The sequence below is a fragment of the Tursiops truncatus genome, chromosome 8, assembly GCF_011762595.2.
Source record: "Tursiops truncatus isolate mTurTru1 chromosome 8, mTurTru1.mat.Y, whole genome shotgun sequence".
Taxonomy (NCBI): domain Eukaryota; kingdom Metazoa; phylum Chordata; class Mammalia; order Artiodactyla; family Delphinidae; genus Tursiops; species Tursiops truncatus.
Genome location: NC_047041.1, coordinates 73,780,261 through 73,799,083, shown reverse-complemented (window position 1 = coordinate 73,799,083; position 18,823 = coordinate 73,780,261). Strand labels below are relative to the sequence as shown.

General features: G+C 35.9%; 1 long non-coding RNA gene across 1 annotated transcript in view; it reads left to right on the top strand.

The window, feature by feature from the left end:
• The window catches only part of LOC117313300 (uncharacterized), a 409,632-nt gene that overhangs the window by 379,948 nt on the left and 10,861 nt on the right, over window positions 1-18,823 (top strand). Inside the window, exon 6 of the long non-coding RNA XR_004527763.2 lies at window positions 9,400-9,466. This is a non-coding gene — a long non-coding RNA (uncharacterized lncRNA). The remainder of the gene's footprint in view (window positions 1-9,399; window positions 9,467-18,823) is intronic.

The window sequence follows — 18,823 nt, the reverse complement described above, 5'->3', positions numbered from 1 at the left end:
AGTATATCTTATTTGTTTTTTAGTGTGACTCAAAACTTTAAAGCTATTTTCTTATGCACAGGCATTTCACATTTTTAAACGACTTATTGAATTTTTTCTTTGGTAGTTTTTCCTTTGCTTATCTGCACACAGAATTCTCCATAGAGAGGGAAGATAAATAATTACAGAAATGTTCAAGCGTTTTATGATTTTATTTTTAGAAATGAATACTTTGAACCAATGATTTTCGAATATTTTGTTCTTAGTATCTCATTACTTAAGATTGTTGTTGACTTCAGAGAGCTTTGGTTTATGTGAGTTATAATTTGGCTGCATTGGAAATTAGAGCTGAGATATTTTACAAATATTTATTATTAAATTATTTTAAATTATTGTTAAAAATAATAATTGCTCATTACATATTAACATAATTGATACTTTTAAGGGAAAATAACTATATTTTCTAAAATAAAAAAATACCGAGAGGGGCTTCCCTGGTGGCGCAGTGGTTGAGAGTCCGCCTGCCGATGCAGGGGACATGGGTTTGTGCCCCGGTCCGGGAACCCACATACCACGGAGCAGCTAGGCCCTTGAGCCATGGCCACTGAGCCTGCGTGTCCAGAGCCTGTGCTCCGCAACAGGAGAGGCCACAACAGTGAGAGGCCCGTGTACCACAAAAAAATAAAAAATAAAAAAAATACTGAGAAGAGTGACATTGCTTTAAATTTTTGAAAATCTCTTTAATATCTGACAATGGAAAACAAATTATAGTCTGTTTCTGCATTCAATGTACAATCAATTAAATTATGATAGGTTGTTTTGATCAAAGTATTTTATCAGCTTTCTCATTCTAATACCCCATGCACTAACCTCCATCGACCCTATCTGCAAATAAATCTTATATAATTTATACATTCAAACCAAGATTAGTAACCATGCACCTTGAGAACAGTGGACCTTAAGAACAGAATATACTACGCTCTCATGTCATCTTTACCTTCATATTTAAACATTTTTGGTAGCTGAGAATAAGATCCAAGGCTTCTTATGAGATACCACGGTTTTACAAAGGAAATAAGGTTTTTACTGTAGTAGGACCTTCCTTGATATTTTAACTTTTTCTCTTGATAAACTTTAAGGTGGGACTCCATATTCATTAGCCACTATTTTACATGCATCATGCTTTCTAGTGAATCAGAAGCAACCTGCAGTCCAAAAAGGATTCAATGCTTATCCCAAATTTGGGAGCACAAGATGGGGGAGAAGTATATTACATGATACTCTGAACAAAAATAAATTTAAATATCTTTGCCTAAGTGTGAAAGCAACGAAACTCATTTTAAAGCAATACAGTCAGACATAATCATTTCATCTGTAACAGGGCAAGTATACAGCTCCATGAGAATAGCAACCCTCAGTATTTCTGTTTTAACAACTTACAGGGGATACGCAAAAATCTATTATTCCTCCCTAATATATGAAAAACTAAAGGGCAATTTCATAGCAACTTCAGTGCTTTAAAAAAAAAAAAAATTTGGTCTCACAAAGATAGGTAGTTGGGAAGGGGTGGAGTCTTCTCATAGGCCATTCAGACAATGGTAATTTTCTTTTTTTGATGCTACAGCAAAACCCAATAAGTCAGTTTCTTAAATGTCAATTGTAGAGGAGAATTTGAAACCATATCAGTTAATTTTCATGCTCTGTTATGTCAACATCTATTGGTCTTTCTTGCACTTTGAATGGATCCTTTACTTATACGTGATTTTGGAACATAATACATTGTTCATTTGGAAAATACTGGTTCACTGACTTATGTAGATCTTTCAAATTTTGGCACATTCATTGTACCATATCAAAACAATCACATTCATTATTATTGTAACCGATCTCATCAGAAAGTCATTCAGTATTTGGACACAGGTATTGTTAAGCTCATGATGATAGTTACAGGCTTCCCCAAATTCTAATTTTTGCTTGAAAGCGCAAATGTTATTGACAAAATATATGGCCAGTTGTTTTCCTTGCTGTGACAGGCTCATTTCTTTCATTAACTATAGTTTGTCTGTCAGTTGTTCTTTTGTTGCAGGAAGGGGGACCCCTTCCAGGGCCCAAGAATGGGCTCTTGTCTAACACTTGGAAATGAATTGTCCGAGGAGACACAGGTGCTGATAAAGCAAGAGACTTTATTGGGAAGGGGCGCCCAGACAGAGAGCAGCAGGGTAAGGGAACCCAGGAGAACTGCTCTGCCACATGGCTTGCAGTCTTGGGTTTTATGGTGATGGGATTAGTTTCTGGGTTGTCTCTGGCCATCACTCTGACTCAGGGTCCTTTCTGGTGGCCATGAAACCGCTCAGCCAAGATGGATTCCAGCGAGGAGGATTCTGGGAGGTTGGTAGGCCTTGTGAACTGGCGTCTCCTCTCTCCTTTTGACCTTTCCCATATTCTTCTGGTTGGTGGTGGCTTGTTAGTTCCATGTTCCTTACCAGGATCTCCTGTTGCAAAATAACTCATGCAGATTGTTACTGTCTTTGCCTGGCCAGGGCTGGCGGTTTCAGTCAGTGTTTCCTCTAACTCTTTCAAGGTACAAATCGTGTCTCATGAAAAAAGCAGCTAATCCAGCTCTCAACTCAAACAATCACAGATATAATTTTCTTCAAAACCACCATGAATTATACTTTCACATGGAGCAAAATGTTTTATGCATAGTTTCCATTTGTCACACAGGATATTAAAATGTCTCATTAAAAGGTCAAGATTAAATAAAGTTAATAATTTTTCTTACTTCATCAAGGATATTCTTAGGTGAAATTGACTTTTATTTTTTTTCCCCTTACTGGTGTATTGCAATGAGGAATACAGTGACTTCTGGTATAATTGGTGCTGCTGCCTTGATCTATGCTGAGCATCAGCATTTTACCTACTATCGCTTTTGCAGCATCAGTGCAAATGTCAACACAGTGGAAAAAAAGTTAATTAACACACTTTTTCTTTATATTTTTTTCTTCTTTAAATCTTTTTTTCTTTTTTAACCTCATGGATCCCTGAAAAAGTCTAGAAACCTCCAGGTTTTATGAGACAACAATTTGAGAACTGCTATTTTAAACTATTTGGAATTTTTACTGTATTATTGTACAGGAAGACTGCATTTTTTCAGAACATTTAACCAATTTTCTTAAGTGATTAGAATAAATTATAAGTAAAGTATATAAGTAATAAATATATATATAGTGAGAGAGAGAGAGAGTCTTTTTCTGTGCTATCAATTGATTTGTTCACTATTCTCCATCAGCATTACAGTTTTAATAACTTACCTTTTAAAATGCCTTTAAAATCCAGTGGGAGCAAGAATCCAATTATAATTATTTTTTTTAAATGTCATAAGTGGTTTTATGTGCTTAATCACCCAAGAAAAATAAAAATTATTTTCATGCCCACAAAACAAAACAAAATAATTCTAATTATAGTTGAGTGAAATTGATCTTTGTATAAGGAAATATTTAACCCACTCAGAAGCATAGTTTTTATTGATTAATTATAAACAAGTTTAAAAATTAACTTGAAAAGAATTTAAAGCTGTGTAATATTTTGTTTTTTCTTGGGATGATTGCTTCTCCTTTGTATGAGTCTACCTTTATACCTCTGAATGAGTATTTATAGTTTTCAACATATAATTCCTGCATGTTTCATATTACTGTAATTATTTGCATTTCTCTGCGCTATTGTTAAGATTATTATTTTTACTATTTCTTCTAACTCTCTGTTGCTAGTGTAAAGTCTTTTTGTTTTTAGGCATAGATTTTATTTCATGCTAGGTATTGCAGAATCTTATAATTGTCATCCTGTTGGTTTTATTGAGTTATAAGAAGACAATGAAATCTCCTGAAAGTAATGATAATTCTTTCTGTAGTTTTAGAAAAGTTTGAAGGGAAAAAAGAGATAATTTTATTGCTTCTTACTTGTTTTATATCTTACTTTACCTTTAAAACCTCTAAAAGTGTTAAGTAATATGGTTATTCTTTGCGATTTCCCTAGAAGTACCTCTAGTGTTTCATCATTAACCAAGAGATTGATAGTTTGAGAAAAAAAAATCTTTGTTTCACCATGGAAGTATCTTCAGTCTAAAAATGGAGATGTACATTACATTAAAGAAAAAAGTATGTTTCTAGATATAACTTGATTGAATATATTTTGAAGATAAAGTTTCCCCAAATATGCAAGAAAATGATTGATTAGGTTAATGTTAGGTGGATCCCAAATTATTCCTATGCAAACACAGTCAGAAAACAAAGGAGCTCCATTTACAGAACCATGAAGGAAAGTGGTTTTGACTCCACAATTCTATACCTAGCTAAATGGCTGTGTATGCAGTTAGCAATGCCTTCTACAATACATCAGATATTTTCTAAATCTCTTCTTTTTAAATTTTTCTGAACTTCTAAATTTCATGAAATAAGTATATTTCAGTGTAACATTCCTACTTTGACACTTCAGAGAATATTCTTTGAACTGCAGATTCTTTTCATGTTTCTGGAATATTTCCCTGTTTATTCATCCTAACAGATCTCTATTTGCCTTGTAGTGGCTTATAGTAAAGGAGAAGCTGAATTTATGTCTGATATAGGAGTTTGCAAAAATCTTTCACCTGCTAGATTCAGAATCAAAAGGGAATATTTAGTCAATTATTAATGTGGAGAACCAGCAGCTGCAGGAGTAAAATGATATCAACAATTCTGAAAAAGAGCCCTAATGCTGGATCCTGTTCTCTGCATAGTGTGGCTGTTTGTACCAAAAGGAAAATTCGGTGTTCTCCCGTGCAGCTGGCAGCATCCCAGTGCCGCTGGTCAACCCAAAGAAGATGAGACATGTTAAATATGGATTTTGGGTCATAATGAAGTGTCAATATATTTAGGTTCATCAGTTTGTAACAAATGTACCACTCTGGTGCAGGATTTTGAAAGTGGGGGAGTCTGTGCATATGTGTGGGTCTGTGGGAAGTCTGTGTGCTTTCCACTCCGTACTATTGTGAACCAAAAACTGCTCTAAAAATAGGGTATTAAGGCCCAAAACAAAACAAACAAACAAAAACACAGAAAAAGTGCTCCTGCCACAACTGGAAGAATTCCCTTGGAGCTTACATTGTAGGTCCTAACAAACCAAATGATAATGTTTATCATTATGCCATCACACCCATTGTTTTTAATCTTTAAAATATGAGTGCAAGAGTAGAAATCTAGGATCAACAAGCAATGCAGAGCCAGAGAACAAACATGGAAATGAGTGATTTAGTATGAAAAATATACAAAACTGATTGGTTTTGCCTCCTTAACCAGGGTTACCCTATACAGCCTTGTGAGTTATACAATGTAAAGAGAGTTGTTGAGCACAACAGCCCTAAGAATTTGCGGAAAACAGTTGAGAGATAACATTGCATTTTGTGAGAGAGGTTAACATGGAAGACTTGAACATCCTCTAGTCTAAGGAGTTTGAGCAAAATGTATCAGGAAGGCTTAGAGATTACTGAGTAGTAGAATGACATGCTGATAGTGGGCTTGCAACTTTTGTATAGATCACACTGTACATGGGAAAACTTGAGGCAGGGCAATCCAACACCTCATTCCAAAGCAGGCACTCTCATCCTGCCTTCAGCTGCTGCTAGTGTTCAGCTGCCAGTTGCAGCTCTATTCCGTCACGAAGAGCAGTCCTTCCCAGGGACAAGCTGATTTCTGCTTTTATTCTACACTCTACATGATGGTCATTGTTATTCAAACTAGTGAGCACCACCAAGATTAGAATAGTTGTGCCTATCCTGAGGTGATGCATACAACCAAGCCTATTCTTTCACTTGCCTTTAATAAATGAGAAGAAAAAAAAAGTTTCAGTTATTGATGAGCAAATTGAGAAGTGCTCCATAAGACATTCTCAATTGTTTCATTTTCCATCAATTGTATTCCCATCAATACTTGATACTTTCCACTACTTGATAATGAAAGTATCAAATATTCAAGCCTAATTCATTATTCATTCATTTTCTTATTCATATATTTACTAAGTAACTGCCTATTAAGTAATTACTATGTATCAGGAGAGCTCTAGTTACTGGGATAAAGCCATGAAAAAATGGACAAAAATCATTGCCTTCATGGAACATATAAGTTTCTTTTCTTTCCCCCTCCCTTGCTTTCTTTTTCTTTCTTACTTCCTTTTTTCATTTTTTCCATTCTTTCTTCCTTTATAATTTTATTTTCTTCTTTATTAAAATGCAAAAAGTAATGCAACTACTAAAATAGATGCAATTAAAATGTATACAATTAAACAGGAATGTGAACAGAAATGTCTCTTTCAGTTAGAATATAGGAGGACACATAAAAACCTTCATTCCTGTGGCAACAACAAGAAAAGCACAGCAAAATAAAAGTCATATTTTTCTATAGAGCTAGTTAAGTGTGGTAGATGCAAAGAAGCTTGCTGAACTAAGTACTCACAAGATAAAAGCCTTTCATAGGTGTCAAGAAGTCATTCAGCATTCATATTGGTGGCAGTGAATGCCTGGGCTAGGTGCAGATTGACAGGTGAGTGGACATGCCATAGAGAGACTGAGCATTAGATTATAGTATGGGCTAGTGGAATGGACTAGTCCCTTGAAGAAGCTCAAACACAAAAATTAATCACTCAGCAGAACAATTCTTCCCTCTATTGCACCTGCTACAAGATTTTGTTGAGAAAATGGCAGTGGAAAAGGAACTGGAAACCAGAAAGAAATCAGGTACTTCAGCATATTCTTCTAGTGCTCAGATTCAGACTCACTTCCAGAATTGAATTCAAAAGAAACGAACATTATCTGAAACTGAAGACCAAGCCTCATCCTCAAAGTTAACAAGATAACAAGGGCATTGCAGGCAACATAGTAAGTAGTGGTTGAGCTAATCACAGATGGACTCAGTATAATTAAAACTATGGCCCAGCCCAGTTTAATTCAACTCCAAGACAAATCAGAATGAGCAGCTTCTCGTCATAACTGCCACAGAACAAAGACTTAACAATTGGGGCTTCCCTGGTGGCGCAGTGGTTGAGAGTACGCCTGCCGATGCGGGGGGCGTGGGTTCGTGCTCCGGTCCGGGAGGATCCCACGTGCCGCGGAGCGGCTGGGCCCGTGAGCCATGGCCGCTGAGCCTGCGCGTCCGGAGCCTGTGCTCTGCAACGGGAGAGGCCACAACAGTGAGAGGCCCACGTACCGCAAAAAAAAAAAAAAAAAAAAAAAAAGACTTAACAGTCTCATCGAAATAAAACAAAACAAAGCAAAATGTTACACTTCATTGTACAGTGTTCTTTAGTATGTTCAGAATACAATAAAAATTATTAAACATGCAAAGAAGGAGGAAAATTTGATCTATAATCAAATAAAGATAGTAAATAGAAAATGGAAATCCAAATGTCCATCAACAGAAGGATAAATATACAAACTGTGGTATATTCTTATAATAGAATACTACTAGCACTAAAAGGAACAAATTATGATACGTGTGACAACACTAATACTTCTCAGATTTGCTATGTTGAACAAAAGAAGTCAGGCACAGAAGAATATATGTTGCATGATTCCACCCATATAAAGTTTTCAAATAGGCAAATCTATCTTCTGGTGCTAGAAATCAGAACAGAGACTATCTATTTGGGTAGGGGGAGAGTAGATTGACTAGAAAGTGACATGAAAAACTTTTGGGCGTGATGGAAATATATATCTTGCTTGGGATGTGGGGTTATGTGTATGTATGCATTTGTCAAATTCACTGAAATATGCATTTATCAAGTCTGTTTCACTGGTTTTAAAATTGAAAAATAAATGATATAGATAAAAATAAAACTTAGGGGCTTCCCTGGTGGCGCAGTGGTTGAGAGTCTGCCTGCCGATGCAGGGGACACGGGTTCGTGCCCTGGTCCGGGAAGATCCCACATGCTGCGGAGCGGCTGGGCCCGTGAGCCATGGCCGCTGAGCCTGCGCGTCCGGAGCCTGTGCTCTGCAACGGGAGAGGCCACAACAGTGAGAGGCCCACGTACCGCAAAAAAAAAAAAAAAAAAAAAAAAAGACTTAACAGTCTCATCGAAATAAAACAAAACAAAGCAAAATGTTACACTTCATTGTACAGTGTTCTTTAGTATGTTCAGAATACAATAAAAATTATTAAACATGCAAAGAAGGAGGAAAATTTGATCTATAATCAAATAAAGATAGTAAATAGAAAATGGAAATCCAAATGTCCATCAACAGAAGGATAAATATACAAACTGTGGTATATTCTTATAATAGAATACTACTAGCACTAAAAGGAACAAATTATGATACGTGTGACAACACTAATACTTCTCAGATTTGCTATGTTGAACAAAAGAAGTCAGGCACAGAAGAATATATGTTGCATGATTCCACCCATATAAAGTTTTCAAATAGGCAAATCTATCTTCTGGTGCTAGAAATCAGAACAGAGACTATCTATTTGGGTAGGGGGAGAGTAGATTGACTAGAAAGTGACATGAAAAACTTTTGGGCGTGATGGAAATATATATCTTGCTTGGGATGTGGGGTTATGTGTATGTATGCATTTGTCAAATTCACTGAAATATGCATTTATCAAGTCTGTTTCACTGGTTTTAAAATTGAAAAATAAATGATATAGATAAAAATAAAACTTAGGGGCTTCCCTGGTGGCGCAGTGGTTGAGAGTCTGCCTGCCGATGCAGGGGACACGGGTTCGTGCCCTGGTCCGGAAAGATCCCACATGCTGCGGAGCAGCTGGGCCCGTGAGCCATGGCCGCTGAGCCTGCGCGTCCGGAGCCTGTGCTCCGCAACGGGAGAGGTCACAACAGTGAGAGGCCCGCGTACCGCAAAAAAAAAAAAAAAAAAAAAAACTTAAAAATCAGTGCCAGTAAAAGTAAATTTATAAAACCGAAGGATAACACTGGTAAAAAAAAAAAAAAAAAAAAAAAATAGAATTCAGATAGATAAGCTTTGTCCTAATTACTAAAATTGGGTCACAAATTATTATGGAAGTTGTGGGTTTTATCTGCCTATTTCTGTTTAGAATACTCTGTTGGGACTTGCAGATAGAGGAGAAGGCAGCACACTGCTGTTTGACCTTGTTGGTGTACTCAGGAGTCTGCTCTGATTCTGAGGAATCTCTTTCCATTCCCATCATGCCCTAAATCTACAGGGTGGCCTCCCATCTGTATGGTCTTTCTCCTGTGTCCTTATGGACCCTACAGTTGTTTTTCCAAAGATCTGTTGTCTCACATGTGACTCACTTTCCTTTTCCAAAGTATTTTCAGGAACCTACAGTAATAATTTTTTTTTAATTTAAAAAGACAAGTTAATAACATGAATAATACTTCAATAGACTTTTTTCAGTCTAATTTTTTTTTTAACAGGGATTCACAATGAGCACAGTACACAGCATAACTGAAAGACAACAAGGAAGAATCTGAATGAATGCAGGTAAAGAGCAGAAGGAAAATTTTGCCAACACAATTTCCTCCAATTTAAGAGGCCAGTGAAGTGTCATTGATGGAGCACTTTGGGGTATTCATAATTGTGCTAATTAATGTTTTAACATTGAAATTGCTATGGTTCTTAGAAGCAAATAATAGAGTCCATTCTTACCAGGTTAAGGAGAAATGAATTTCTTGAGGGGCATTAGTACTTTATAAAATTACTGGAAGAATCGGAGTAAAAAACTCAAGTCTAATCTTTCCACATTCCAAGACGGAGAAGCTGCCGCCTCCTTCACATCAGTTTAGAAACACTCTTCCTCTGCTCCTTTTCATGTTGACCTGAGCTCAGCCTGTTTCCCTCTGTAGTTTGCCTCTGAATAAAAATCTGGCTTGGGAGTGCCTTACTGGCAGAAACTAAGTCATATGCTCGCATTCTAGCTGTTGAGGTAGCATGGGAAATAGAGTCTTGCTTTTCTTTTAACTTAACCTTGGGCTGTGATGATATACAATATAGCAAAGTACTAAAATTTAGAGAGGGTATTCAAAAGTGTTTGGTAAGATAGATATCTACTACAAATACATTATCTTATTTCATGCTTGCAAGACCCTATTTTCATCTCCATTTTCCTAAAGATAAAGAAATGGTGGCTTTGAGAAATTAAATAATATGCTCAAGAGCACATAACTAGACACATGGAACAAGATGTGAACTCAAGTCTGTTCACAATTTGAACACAATTCTGGGAAAAGAGCCTGAACATCTCATTCCGATCTTAGTTAAACAGTATCATTTCTTTTAGGTTTTAATCTACCAGTTGTTTTTATTTTTAATTTTTTTTTAAAGCTGATTTCTTAGTTAAAGGACGGAACTGGATGATGAATGCTGGGGACATTTCTTACATTCCAAAAGTAAGAGCCCTAGCAACTCAATAAAGCCTAGATGTACAGATTTTCAAGTCCAATTTGGTGCTAAATTAGAGCCACTTCATTTATCTTCACTCTTAAGGCTTGAACAGACTTTATTTCTGTAGTGGAAGAAGTAATTTTTATTTCCTAGACACACAGTTGGACTGACATAATTCACTATAGTGGAATACTGTAATCAAAAATTAGCTTGCTACATGACTAATCTTTCTGATTTTTTCCCCGGTTCTAACTCCAGGGTTGCAAAAGTAACCTTTGGTACTTTTTCTAGAAATTAGTGACTCTTTGTCCTGCCTTAGAACAAGGATCCAATTACTCAGGACTCCATTTTCCTTTAATACTAGTGCTTGGTATCTCAAGCATGCTCTGTTATCTAGAGGATGTTTCTATTTTCTGTATTGATAAAAAAAAAATATTTACTCAAAATCTTCTCACATGATCAAAAGCTTCTCACGTGATTGTTAGGTAAGATTTATTCATTAAGGGCTTCATGATTTTCCTCAAAAACAAAAACTCTTACTCTTTGGCAGAGTTTGGCATCAGTTAACTCCATATTAGATAAAGTAGAATGTAGAAAAGACCTTAGCCATTACTAAGAATAGAGCAGATCTTTTAATTTAGGGATAATCTTTGCATTTTTTCTATTTTATGCTTTGAACAATGCCTAGAAAGAGAAAAAGAATTGGACTTAAGTCAGAGACTTGAGTTCATAAGTACAGTACTTACATGCCTTTGAATAACTTGCTTAAAGTCTCCAGGTGTAGGTTTCCTCAAATGATACATGTGCAGAATAAAACTAGTCTTACTGTGAAGTTAGACCAAAAGTGACTGTGTTAGTGAAAGTACTTACGTGTCCTCCTGCAATTTTCTTCTCAGCATCCGCTGTTATCTACAGCATCAGATTTATTCTTGCTCTACTGGATCATGTAAAATAGAGAGAGAGAGAAATAATACTAATAATAATAAGGAAGAGGAGAAGGAGAGGGAGAAAGGAGGAAGGAAGGAAGGAAAGAAGGAAGGAGGGAAGGAAGGAAAGAGGGAAGGAAGGAAGGGAAGGAGGCAGTAAAGGAGGACCCACTCTACATTGACCCCACATCCCACATTTCTCATCAGGTAACGTTCATTACTGGGTTCCAGCACCCTGGCCTGCTTGCTGTATTGAACACATTGAACATGGTCCCCTTCTCAAAGTGATGCACTTGAGAGTCCATCTTCCTGGAAGGCTTTTTCTCTCTACAATCTCTGGCTGACTGTTTAACCTAATTTAGGTCTCTGTCTAAAGATTGCCTATGCTTGGAGACTGTATCTGGTAATCAATGTCTGTTTTATTTTGTTCTCACACACTGGTTACCACCAGACATTGTATTATATATTATTTGCTTATTTTCTGTCTCCCCCATTAGACACTAAGCTCCACTAGGCATGAGCTTTTTAAATTGTGTTCATTACCATATCCCCCAGTAGCTCAAACAACACTTGGCACATTGTTGGCAGTTAATAAGCATTTATTGAATAAATGACTGGATTTAGTTAATAAAATTAATAGATTTAAAATTCCGTGAGTTTTCAACTGCATATTAGTTAATGCCTTGGTAAATTCTGGATCTGGGTCAGTGGTAATTTCTTTACTCATCTCTCTGCCAACTTGATAATGAATACATCTATTTTACTTAAAATATTTTATAAAAATGCCAGTCTGACTCCTGGTATGGGGCTTCATGTAAAACCACACAGTAAGAAAATTTTTTCTATGATTTTCAAAAGTTTATCACAATAAAAACTTGACTGTCTAGTATGCCATTCCTAAACATTTGCTAAACAAATCAATTAATTAATCCATGCCAGGGTGTTATGGGGGATTAGTGTTACCACTCTTAGGTAACTAGCTTGCATATTAAAATAGCTGTACCTTAATTTGCTTCTTTACTCAGTGATTCCTGAGTTGGCTACAGAGTGATAGCACCTAGGGAACTTAAAAAAATCCCTATGCCCAGGTTGTACCACATAACAGATCAGAATGTCTGAGGGTGGTAGTCAGGTACCAGTATTTTTTAAAATCCCCAGTCAATCCTAATGTACAGCAAAGATCACTTCCTTAACCCAAATGAATGGAAGTTTCTAACACCAGAGAAAAATTAGTGATTTGTGTCTATTTTCTCCTAGAAAGGCGCACACTTCACCACGTTCATGGTTCTCATATAAGAGCTAGTACTCCCCTTCTCCTTGGAAAGCACAGCATACACACAACATATACCTTGTATATAACTTAAATAAGACCTTATGGGCATACTCTATAGGCTCCTGACTTTAGACTTCAGTTCCCATTGGTTCTTCTGAATGGAACGTCCTTCTTACAGTCTCTACCTGTTGATATCCATCTTTTAAAGCCTTGTAAAAAATGGTACCTCCTATTTGATATCTCTTTCCCTATTGGAATTGAGCTTCCTGTAGTCAGTCTACCCATTAATCTTTCTCTTGTTCCTCATTTATTACACTCTGGTTTCCATCACTAATTTGGATAAGTCACCTTGCTTAGGCTGTGATTTAATCATCTGTTAAATAAGAGCGTTGGGACTTGAACTTGCAAGACTCTCAGCTCTCTTCTGGCTCAGAATTACTATGAATTCTTGTATCCTACACACTGTCCTAGAAACAACAACTTTTATCATTACCATGTATCTTGTGTGTACAACACACTAGTTTTAAGCTGATAATGGCTTTTTGGCTTCCGAGCTGTCAGAAGTAGAACAATTCCACATACACAAACTTCTTTTCCTGGAAAATAGCAATCATAACTGTGATGATACTTAATATAAATGTGTGTATACCTATATATATACCATATTATATATAACATATATATACCTACACATACTAAATATATGTTATATATAATATGTATATAAGCATATATGTTTTATGTACTATAAAACAATTTGCATGACATTTTTGTGTGTGTGTTTTTCCATTTTATTCATCTTAACAACATACAAAGTAGGCAAGTAAGTGTTATACCATCTTGCAAATAAACAGAGACTCAAAAAGGTCAAGTGATTTGCCCAAGGCTTCATATAAGTAACATGACAAGGCTCTATCTACAATAGATGTCTTCTGCTTCCTTAGTTCATGGTTCTTTCTATTCCCTCAGAGCTATTTATAATATTACAAGAGAATAAGTAAGACCTCCTCACGCTGTGGTGTCCAATGTACTCCACATTGTCTGTTGTTTTTCCTCAGACTTGGGAAAGTAAGCCCCCCACCCCACCCACCAAATGCCAAGGTTTTGGAGCTCTGCTTATGTGTGACCAGCTAGCAGGAACTAAAGTCATGCGGTATTTGTGTGACCTCCATTTACTGATAAATATCTAAGCCGGGGAAAGTGTCCTTCCACTTTCTGTGACAAATCAAGCATATCTGACACAAACTATTCTTCTCTGTCAGGCATTTCACAGCTCGTGCCTCAGAAATCCAAATTCCTGTCATCCCTCAACAATCTCCCAGCAAGGCACTTTGTTTTCAAGTTAGCAGTGATGTAGATGTTTCCTAAAAGGAGGATGGCTAGTTACGCTAAGTGGATTATGTAGAAGAGAAAGAGATGACCCTTTGAACAACTTCTATTACACGGACATCGGATTTTAACCTTTATAAAGTGATCTCATATCCATTATCCTCATTCAGTAAAGGAGGAAACTAAGGCCTCAGGGGTTAAATGCACAGTCATAAGATCAGAAATGGTGGAGCCAGGACAATTATCCATGTTTTCTGGTAGCTAATCTAATTGAGAAGAAAATGATGAATTGCCCATCCCACTCCATTCCAGTGATGAAGAGGAATTTTTTCTCTTCTGGGCTTATACTGAAGTCTTTCCAAGCAAAGACTTGGGGTACTTTATATCCAAATGCAACCAGAAAAATGTGCCTAAGTCAAGAAACTTCAGGGTCAGCTACTGCTTTTGCCTAATCTTAACTGCCATTTTTGTACTTTTCTTATTTTTCTTTTTAATCCTTTATTTGGACAACCACTAAGTATGGGTGTATAGGCTTTGACTAAATGTTGATTGTTAAATATAGATGAGGAGGAGGAAGGTAGGTGTGAGTATAAAGGAGTGTATAAGGGAGCCTTGTGATGGGACATTTCTACATCTTGTTTGTGGTGATGGTTACATGAATACTAGATCCATGGATTATACCAATGTTCATTTTCTGGTTTGATACTTACTATATTATACAAGGTGGTATCACTGGGGGAAACTGAGTGAAGAGTACATAAGAACTTCCTGTGAATCTGTAGTTATTCAAAATTTTTAAAAAACTAAACATAGATGATGAATGAGTTCCCAATGTAAACAATGATAATAATAATAATTAGATAGTTAAGCCATGAGAATCTTGGGATGTCTTCCTGTCATTAGGAGGATCGAGTTGATATGTAGTAGATGGAGTTCTCTGCTTAAAGCTGACTCTGAGTGTTTTTCTGGCTCTACTGGCTAGTATAGAGCTGCAGAAATAAGCTGCCTGGGCTCAAATCCAGGCTCTGCTACTTACTAGATATGCAGCTTCAGGGAATTTACTTTGCTCCTCTGCATCTCAATTTCCCCATCCATAAAATGGGGTTATAAATGTATCTTTCCCACAGAGTTATTGTATGGCATAAATAAGTAATCATATTACAATATATAAATATATCAAATCAGCACATTGTATACCTTAAACGTACACAACGTTATATATCAGTTATATCTCAATGAAAAAAAAAGTCATTATATGTAAAGTACTTGAAGTAATTATATATATTATATACATATATTTCAATGAAAGTTAGCTTTGATTATCATTGTTTTAACTGTGTTTCCCTGAGTCGAATGAATGTTGTAGTATTTTTGTTTTGAATAGAAGAGTTCAGGAATTATCCTGAGTGTTCAAGGAGTTTTCCTCAATTTCACTGAAACAACAGTTCCTTGGTCCTACGTAGGCCTTCTAAGGCACTCTGGAGCTAAAACACACTTGGAGGTGGAGCATGCATAGGGATCTAAGGGGTACCCAGTGGAGTTGGATCAACCTTTTCTGTACCTGAGAAGATTCATTTTATTTGATCCTTTTTCTACATTAAAGCATCCAAGTCCCCTTTAGAAGGACATATAGTACATTAAACATTGTCTTCATTTCCAACTGAGATAGTGAATAGGGATAATATGCACAAATAAATATGTAGAGGTTATAAGGTTACGTATAGTTTTTTTTATCGCAAAAGTTTCAACACTTCATCAGGAAATATTTGGTCCTATATTAGCTAATGCCCCTGATTAATATCTCTTTGGAAAGTGGTGATGAGTGATAAAGAAAATAATTGGAGTTTGAAAAATATTCTTGGAGGATAGAGAGGTAGTTTTACACTGAAGTGCCCTGGGATGTTGCTAGACAACCAGATACGTTAGGGAAGAACGTTGATGTGAAAATGAATGGGCATTAGAGGGTAGAAGTAGCATGGTTGGTGGAAAGGCACTGGTCTGGGACTCAAGAAATCTGTTTCTGAATCCTCCCTATGCTACTTACCTATAAGTGCAACAGTCTTAGATCAGTTACATGATCTTTATAACTTAGTATTATTATCTGTGTAGTGAGAACAATAAGATCTACCCACCACATATTGTGAAATTCAAATGTTTCAGCTTGTGAAACAATGAATGGGAATATGCTTTGTGGACTACTGAATGTTTCTTTATCCTAGGATTTCCTTAATCACTTTTGCTCAGATACAGTCTCCTTAATATAACAACACAGATTCCCACATTACTCCGTGTAGAGAACCTCTAAAGTTTTTCACTAGAGGTGACTTTAAAATATGTTCCTAATGATAAATGTCTCAAATTGGTAATTGGCTAGCTCAACTTAAGAGAATATTATCCTCTTGTATCTCCTAGTTAATTCTGTAGGAGGATGATTTTGTTTTGAAAACTCTTTTAATATTCACTACAAATAATGCTTATTTACATTTTACACATGGGAAAAATAACACTGAGGTAAGGTAAGCTACTCATAATCACACAGCTGATAAATAGTTGATTTATGTTCTTATCAGTCTGGCTGCAAATACCGTTATCTCCCCTCTGTTCTATAAAGTAGAGGGGGTATAGCTTCCACCAGTGTCCCATCTTTACTCAAATTATCTCAAGTCAAAGAAAAATACCTGGGACAGAATGGTACTTGCAAAGATTACAAATATTAAGACACAGAATATAAAATAAATTTTTACATGTTTAAAAAATGGAATAAAAGACTAAACTGAAGTTACAGCACAAAATTTTAAAAGAACCATGTAGGCAGTCATTACCCTAATCAAATGACCAAATTAACATTACTATACATAAAATGTCAATACTATCATGTCTCCCCTAATAAAAATTGAAATCACAACATCACTTCTTACTATTCTCACCAAAAATGTGCAACACGATCTGATGTACAAAAATGTACAATTTGATCAAATTGTGAGCAAATGTCAGAGAAATCCAAATTGAGGACATTCTACAAAATAACTGGCTAGTATTCTTCAAAAGTGTCAGGTCATGAAAGAAAAACTGACAAACTGTCACAGATTGGAGAATACTAAGACTAAATTAAAACTAAATGCTATGTGGAATCCTGGATTGGATCCTAGAGCATAAAAGGGACATTAGCAGAAATGCTAGTTAAATAAAATTTGAATAAAGTCTGTAGGTTTGTTAAGAGTTGTGTATCAATGTGGATTTCCTAGTTTTAATAATTGTACTGTTGATATGTAAGAGACAAACATTAGGGGAGGCTGGGTAAAAGGTATATGAGAACTCTTTGTGTTACCTTTGCAACTTTTCTTTAAATATAAAATTATTCCAATATAAAATTTGAGACAAAGTTTAAAAATATGTTTAAAAATTATCAAATAGAATTTTTAGAAATGAAAAAAATGTACATGAAATTAAAAACTCATTGGACCCACAATCATTTTCTGGTGCACTTAAGGTATGTTCATTTATTATTTGTAAATTTTACTTCAGGACAAATAACAAAACCTATAAATAAATATTAAATTTTAATTAATGATATGCAGGACAGAGTATTCAGGTAGAAGTGTATTTATGTCTGTAACTTTCATAGTAATATATAAAGAAAATAAGATGATGGTTAAAGGGATAGTATAATAGAAATGTGACAATGTAAATACAGCAAAATGAAGACAGTAGAATCTAATTCTGGGTACGTGGGAGTTTAAGAATTTTTACAATAAAATGTTGGAAAAAAATCAAAGGATAGTTTAAATAAGAAATTAGTTTAAAAGTTTGCATAAGATTTTAATAAGAAAAAAGTTTAAATAAAAAAGCAGGCATAGCTGAAGAAATAAAAATTATGAAAGATTGATTAATAGATGTGGAGGTTAAACTAAGTCTAATATACAACTAACTGGAATTCTGAAAGAAGAGCGAACTGGGTACAAGCAATATTTGAGGAGATTATGGTTAAACATTTTCCAGAACTGATGATGGAAAACAATCAATATTCTATCCCATGTGGGATAAAGACCAGTAAATCCCTAGTAGGATTAAACAAAGAATGAAAGAAAAGAAACACAATCACACACCTAAGTGATGCTTCAGAAAACCAAGGAAAAAGAGTGGATCTTAAAAAACAGCCAGAGATTTAAGACAACAAAAACTTGAATGAAACAAAACAAAACAAAAAACAGATCACCTTCAAAGGTCTGACACAGACTGAGAGCTGATTTCTCAGTAGGAAGAATAAATGCCAGAATAATATTTTCAGTGTATTGAGAGAAAATAAGTCCCAACACATTTTTTTTTCCTCACCAAAAATGTATTTCAAGAGTAAGAGCAAAATACAAACTTTCTAGGTAAGGAAAACCTGAAGGCATTTGATCTGGTTAACTATTGCTGCGTAATAAATTATCCCCAAACATAGTGACCTAAAACAACAGCCATCTGATTATATCACATAGTTTTTGTGGATCAGGAATAGGTTGGGGCTAGAATGATTCTTCTGTCACCAAACAGGGCCAGTTGGTGATATTTACCTTGTGGCTGAGCAGGTCTGAGGGGTCCAGAAGACTTCTCTCATGGTCCTGGTGCTTTTAGGGTACAAGTGGGACTGGAAAACCGAGCTTAGCCAGACCACACCTCTCTCCATGTAATCCTCCTGCCCTCTCCATGTGGCCTCTCTGGCAGGGTAGGCATACTTCCTTCATGTCAGCTTAGAGCTCTCAGAGACCATGGCAGAAAGAAGGCTCCAGTTCTTGAAAATGCCCAGAACTGGCATGGTATCACTTCTACCACATTCTACTGAACATGTCAGAGGCCAGCCCAGGTCCAAGGGAGGAAAATTAATTTCACTTCTCCACAGGAGGAATATGAAAGAATTTGCAGCCATCTTCATTTCACCACTGACTT